The sequence below is a fragment of the Mesocricetus auratus genome, unplaced genomic scaffold, assembly GCF_017639785.1.
Source record: "Mesocricetus auratus isolate SY011 unplaced genomic scaffold, BCM_Maur_2.0 Super-Scaffold_100026, whole genome shotgun sequence".
In the NCBI taxonomy this organism is placed as follows: domain Eukaryota; kingdom Metazoa; phylum Chordata; class Mammalia; order Rodentia; family Cricetidae; genus Mesocricetus; species Mesocricetus auratus.
The window spans coordinates 21,156,747-21,163,779 of NW_024429207.1; positions in this window are offsets into that span (position 1 = coordinate 21,156,747).

A 7,033-nucleotide genomic window follows, 5' to 3' on the forward strand; every position below is an offset into this window, starting at 1 on the left:
TCATCCTCAGTCAGTGGGCATTTGAGTTGTGTGTATGTTTTATCTGTTCTGATAATACCACTGTGACTATTAATGTAAAAGTACTTGTGTGGTCATATGTTTGTATTTCTTTTAGGTATATGCCTAGAAGCGGCATCATTACTCACTATATGATAACTGTGATAGTTAATATTGATCATCAGCTTGATAGTTAATATTGATCATCTGCTTGCTAGAATCACTTAGGATGCTTGTGAGGGGTTATCTGGATTAGGTCAACTGCAGTGAGAAAACCCATTCTAAAAGTGGGTTTCACCAGTCCCTGGGCTTGGGTTCTGAATGGTGTAGAAAGGAGAAAGCCAGCTGGGCAATAGTGTTCACCACCCTCTGCTTCCTGACAGTGAATAAAATGTGACTGGTTGCCTCAAACTCCCACCTCCATGACCTCCCCACCATGGTAAACTGTCCACTCTAAGCAGAAAACAAATGCTCCCTCTTTTAAGTTTTTGTGAGGACTTCTTAGCACATCAAGGTGACAAGCAATTAAAACAGGAACTCTATGTTTAACATTTGAAAGTTAATTTTTTATTTTAAAGCTTTTGATTAGCATGAATCAAATATATGCATTACATATGCATTATGTTGTCCCTGTAGTGGAACAGTGTTTATTTAGCATGTGGGAGGTTCTGGGTTCATTTCCCTGGATAACAAAAACTGGGCAAGCAAACACATACTGATGGGGTTCAGTGCAGTATTTTAATGCTCGCACTCAGTGTATGCTGACCGTATTCAGCCTGTCTGCATCTGTCCGTCCACCTTTACTTTCCAACTGCTAGCAAACTACACCCAGACCTACATTTTTGTTTGCTTACAAATGTGAGAGAGGACATGTGGTACCGAATTCACCAATTCCGTGAATTTTGTGGCAAATGACAGGACTTCATTCTTCTTTATGGTTGAATACCACTTCACTCTGAGTGTGTGTGTATGATGTATAGGTAGGCACACACCTCCCATATCATGTGTATGAGTGTGGATGTCAGAGGCCAGCTTCGTCTCAGTCCTTGTCTTCCATCTTGTTTACATAGGGCCACTTCTAGCTGGCTTGATAGCTTCCATGGATTCTGCTGTCTCCGCCTTCCATCTCACTCTAGGATCACTAGGATATTAGACCCAAGTACTACACTGACTTGTCCATGGACTCTGGAGGTACAACTCCAAATCCTCACACTTGTGCAACAGCTCTTTACCCAGGGGACCGTTTCTCCAGTTCTTTCTATATATCTTGAGGAACTGATGAACTATTTTTTACCATACCAACAATATATGGGTATCATTCTTTCTCTTCCTTATCAGTACTTGTTACCGTCAGTCTTTTGTGCTGTAGAATTCTACCAGGGATCATTTGATGTCTTTGTGACTCTCAGGTACCTTTTTGCTTAAACTTCTTGTTGTCACTCACACGTCACATTTGGAAACATGCCTTTTTTCTTTTAAACTGGGACTACTTATCTTTTTATCATTGAATTATGAGTTATTTTTATACTGAGGATGAAAATTCCTTACTCCTTACGATTTTGAAATACCCTTTCTCATTCTGAATTTGAATTTTTCATTTCCTTCAAGTGTCACTTGTAGGTGAAAATTTGAGAATTTTGATAGACCCAATCTATTTGTTTTCTTTGTTGTTTGTTCTCTTGATGATATGTTTGAAGGTTAGCTGTTGATTAAGAGGAATAAAGCGCCCCTCCCCTAGCACAGGAAGGATATGCTGGGATGAGGCTGAGGTATCAAGAAGGCAGAGTACCCCTGGCGAGGCAAACTTTCATTCCTCCATCAAGTAGGCAAGTTCTTACCTGTTTTGTTAAAGGCTGTGTTTTTCAAAGGCTTCTCTGGTTAAACATACTTTAGATTCATACAAGTATTTTGTTTGCACATATTATATTTTCATTTGAGGAAAGAGGAAGTGTTTAAGTCTTACATATTTACCTCTCACTCTAGCAAATCAACTGTGATTTAAATAAGGCTTCTCTGTCTCGAATTTAAAGTTCCTTCTGCTTGAGAATTAATTTCATGATGTTCTTTTCTGTAGGATGCCAATCTGTGCCCTTCCAGCTGTCCTTGTGTCCAGCTTGTGAGGACTTAACCTCTGTTCTCCAGTGACTGAAAGGATTCAGTGGCTTTCTGATTGGTAGAAGCAAGGTCAAAACATGTACAAATTAAATAGGAGAATTAAAATAAAAAATTAAATTCAAACACATGGAAGGTTTTGTGTTTGAAGAGTAGTTTGAGCCAGTGGTAGTATAGGATAAATGAAATTATTTTACATCCTTTGAAATATGTGTGTGTGTGTGTATGCATGCATGTATGTATATATGTATGCATACACACTATGTGGTAAGACTTTTCAAAGGGAAAATGTTAAGAAACAAAATAAACATTTTAACTTATTTTTATTTTATTTCGTATTTACCAGTGTTTGCCTGCATGCATGACTATGTATCTTATGTGTGCCTGTTGTCTACAAAGGTCAGAAGCAGCCCTGGAATCCTCTGGAACTGGAGTTACAGATGGTTGTGAACTGCCATATGGGTGCTGAGATTAGAACCCAGGTGATTTAGAAGAGCAACAAGTGCTCTTAACTGCTGAGCCATCTCTCCAGCTTCAGAACTTGTTTAAAATCAGTATCTGTTCCATGGTCATGAGCAGACCTGTGCTAGTCTACACTATTAGAGGCAGAGACCTCATTTAGAAATTGCATGCATGAGTGATGGATTAGTTTATGTTCAACAGAGAAACAGAAGCGAGAGAGCTCATGAAGGTGAGAAACTTACTCATGGAATAACGGAGGCAGGAAAGTAACAAGGTTACAGTGTATGAGTTTGGGAGTCAGTGGTACTGAATCCAAAGGCCTGAGAGGCAGACAAGTTGATGCTCTGGGTTCCAGCAAAGTCCAAAGTCAGGAGAAGACCACATATCAGCTTGGAAACAGTCAGAGCAGAGGAATCTTCATTAACTCCACTCTGTTCTGTTCAGAGCTTCAGCTGCTTGGAGGGTACCAGCTCACATGGGGGATGGCAATCTGAGTGTCACAGTTCAACAGTTCAAATACTTATCTCATCTAGAAACAACTGTCAGAGATATACCCAGAATAATATTTAACCAGATATCTGGGCATCACATGGTCCAGTCAAGGTGACACGAAACTAACCACCCCATGGATATTATTAAAGCTTAGCCTTATTTTTTTCACTAAAATCTCTAGAAAATAACTTCCTAAAATTATGTGGAGTAGACAATGGGGTCACGGGACATCATAGTTTATATATCAGGATGCTGAAGCAATCTAAAGAAAGAAGTGTTTCAAGGTGTCAGGATGAATTTTAATCAGATCTTGCCCTCACACCTACTCTGCCAACATCTGAGACCACTCCTTATTATAGATTCACATAATTGGGTAAGGTTGAAACAGTGCCCAGGATTCAGGGCAGTAGATGAGTCTGCTAATCCTTTCAGTGGGCAAGCAGGCTCTCCTTCTGTACACATTTGGGAGACAAAGTTCTCGAGGCAGCAATTGCTAGTGGTCCTGAATTTAATTATTACCAACTCTTGCATTAATAAGGGGAAATGCAGCTTCAGCAGGCCAAGAACATAGCCTCCAATCTGTTCCCAGGCTTAGAATTCACAGTACCTTCAGATGGGCAGGACTCTTCATATCACTAGTGTTGCCATTTTGGAAATGTCAATGACTGCTCAGTGTGTCCCAGGGAAGGTTTTGGCCCTGGGATGTGAAGTGAGAGATGGTATTCCCTCTGCAAGCCTGTGCATAGCATGTCTGCTCTTTCTGCCCTCATATCTGGATCTCTTAGAAAAAGCGTTTTGAGTTTCTCTGGCAGCTGAATGTTAAATTGTACTTATTACAAGATATTAAAGGGTTCCACAAGCAGAGAACCAGGAAAAATAGTTGGAAAGAGAAAAGTTTAGTTAAACAATTAATGACATTTCAGAAGAGGGGGCCAAAGAGGCAGTGTTACAGTAGGGTCTGGGTGACACTGTACCAGATAATTCTTACTTTTTATTCCACCCAGTGAACTTATAGGATGTGTGTAGGTCTCTGTGAAAACAAAGAAGTCAGATAAAATGGTCAACCAGTTTATTAGCACTGTCTTCTTTTCTAGCTTGTTCTCTGAGGTGCATATAAATTATGCAGGATATGAGTTTATGGTTTGGGACAGGTCAAAAGTTTAAGGTCATGCTGCTTTATGTCATGGTTGGTTAGAATGGAGATGTAGTCCTTTCTATGTGCATGTGTGTGTGTGTGTGTGTGTGTGTGTGTGTGTGTGTGTGTTTGTGTATGTGTGTAAATTCTAAGATTTTAACCCAGGCCTTGGACATGTTAGTTTAGTGGTCAGTCACCGAGCTCCTTTCTTTCTTGTCTAGCACAACACAATCTGGGGTTAGGAGAAAATAGACCCAATGATGATGAATGCAGTTGTTGACTGCTTTCAACCAGACAAACCTGGAATGCGAGCAAGAGGCCAAAACACCTTTTCATGCATGCTTTCAAACCAAGAAATAGTAATTCGAGCCTAACCCTAGTCCTGTCTCTCTCTAAACCATAGAAGACACTCTTCTTTGAACTACCTTGCTGTCTGTGGTTATTATCTTTATTATTTCTACCTTTTAAATTTGATAATACAGCTATTATAACACAGAAAACTTTGCATGCATTTTGCAAATGAATGCATGTGTACCCAAATCAGTTTGAACTGTTGCATATTGAGCAAGAGAAAGAATCAAGATTCTTAAAGAGAAAATACACTAAAGCAAAATATTTCTTATTCATTTACTACTTATATTTATATTATGTGAAGGAAAAAAGGAAGATTTTATCCTAAATCAATCAGTATGCCATATCCTAAAGTTTGTCTTGTGGAACATGCCATGCATGCAAAAGGGACAGTGAAATGAATCCACAAATGGAAAGAATTACATGTCACAAATCTCCATGTATCCCTAAGCCTGGTTATGTAGTACAATCAGTCTAGAGGCTGCTCTATACTTTCCCTTTAAATATTCAACCACACATCCTTCATTCTCCACAACCACTGACCATGGAGTGAAATATTCTCTTCCTGTCGTTTGTACTGTTATTTTTCTTCATATCTCTATTAGCACACACCTGCAAATAAATAGCAAAGAAGTCATTCCTTAGGGTCCTCTAAATTATTTACAATTATTTTCTTGGGTGAAAGAATACTGTATTAATAGTATCATTTACTCCTGGTTTGAATTAAAGCCTTGTGAGGCTTCAATAAAAATATCACAAAGACTTTTAAAATATGATTATAAAATTTATATGGTGTATGAAAAGCAAAAATTACCAACACTCCTGAAAATTGGAGTAATATATGTGTGTATAGATGGGTGCTTTACCTCCCAGATGTCAGGAGCTGAGGTGTAAGACAGTATGGCCCTATTGTAGACATGAATAAATTGAAACATAGAACAGAATAATTAGACTATAAAAGACCATTGTTATGTAGTAATTTTATCTAGAAGCTGCTCTGCAGTTCACAAGGGAAGGAATTGATCTACCTAGCAAACAGGTCATCCACACGGGCAAAAATAAAATTGGGTGTACACTTCAAATCATACACAATAATGCATTCCTATTTAAGGAACAAAAATGTCAAAGTTAAGAAGGTTAAAACACTTACATTTGAGAAGAAAAACAGCAGAATATCCTTGTGAATTTTTTTACAAGATTAATGAATAAGCACAAAACTAAACAAAATGTGGATAAATTCAGCTTAATTAAAAAATAAAACTCCTGTTTTGGGAACACATCATAAAGAGAAACAATAGCTTCAAAATATGCTTGGAACAAATGTAATAGATAAAGATTTAATCGTCTGAACATATTCAAGACCTTCCATCAGAAGCAAAAGTGAACTAAATTTAAAGATGTGCAAAAGACATTCATGTAGATTAAAAAAACTATATCCATAAACATAAAAAGATGTGCAACCTTGTTACAGTCTGTGAAATTCAAATCAATATCACACTGAAACTATTTCATATCTTCCATATTGGCAAAAGATGAGACGGATGCTTCACCAAATATTTTTGAGAATGTGAAGGAACAGAATAGGATCTCAGCCATCTGTGATAGAACATAAACTAGTTCAAAACATTGTGATACTCAGAAACACAGACTCTGCATATTGCCACTTTTATGTGGGAACTAAAATTGCTGATTTCACAGAAATGGAGAGTTGTACAGTGTTTACCAGAGGCCTGAGAATGATATGAAGGAGAAAGTGACACAGAGAAGATGGCTAATGATCAAGGGGTTCAGACATACAGCATCCCACTTTGGAGGAGAGACACAGGTCATCAAAAGGAAAGGGAAACATTTTGTCTTGCAGACAAACTCATTAAGATACAGATCTCTGTGAATTTGAGGCCAGCTTGGTCTACAGAGTGAGTTCCTGGACAGGATCCAAAGCTACACAGAGAAACCCAGTCTCAAAAAGCCAAAAAAAAAAAAAAAAACAACAACAAACAAACAAAAAAAAGACATTGATGTTAAAAAGGAGATGAAACTACAGGATGCTCTAAAGGGAGGTGAAACACTCCATCCTGAAAAAAGTTTGTTACATTCAGGAAATAAACAACTTAAAGACTTCAGGAAGTCGCTGAAACTGACCAAATACACTAAGTCCCTCCCTCCGCAAGCAGTAAGGTTTGTTGAGAGGCACTGTAAGACAGGATAAGCTGCCCCCAAAAGGCTGATTAGCCAAGCTGTCTGGAAGAAGCAGAATGAAGCTGAGGTGCTTGGAAGAGATCCAGAACGATTGTACTTTCTGCAAAGACAGACTCCAACCATTTGAATCGCCTGCAGGTTGTGCAGTGTGCTCCAGGTTTCCAGCTTCTGTGAGCTGACTCAAATGCTGGGGTGGACTTCAGTGATGCAGCTGTCTTTGAAAAAGCCCTCACCCATATTCCTTAAGTAACCTCATTAACATTCATTGGTCCACCAAGTTGGACT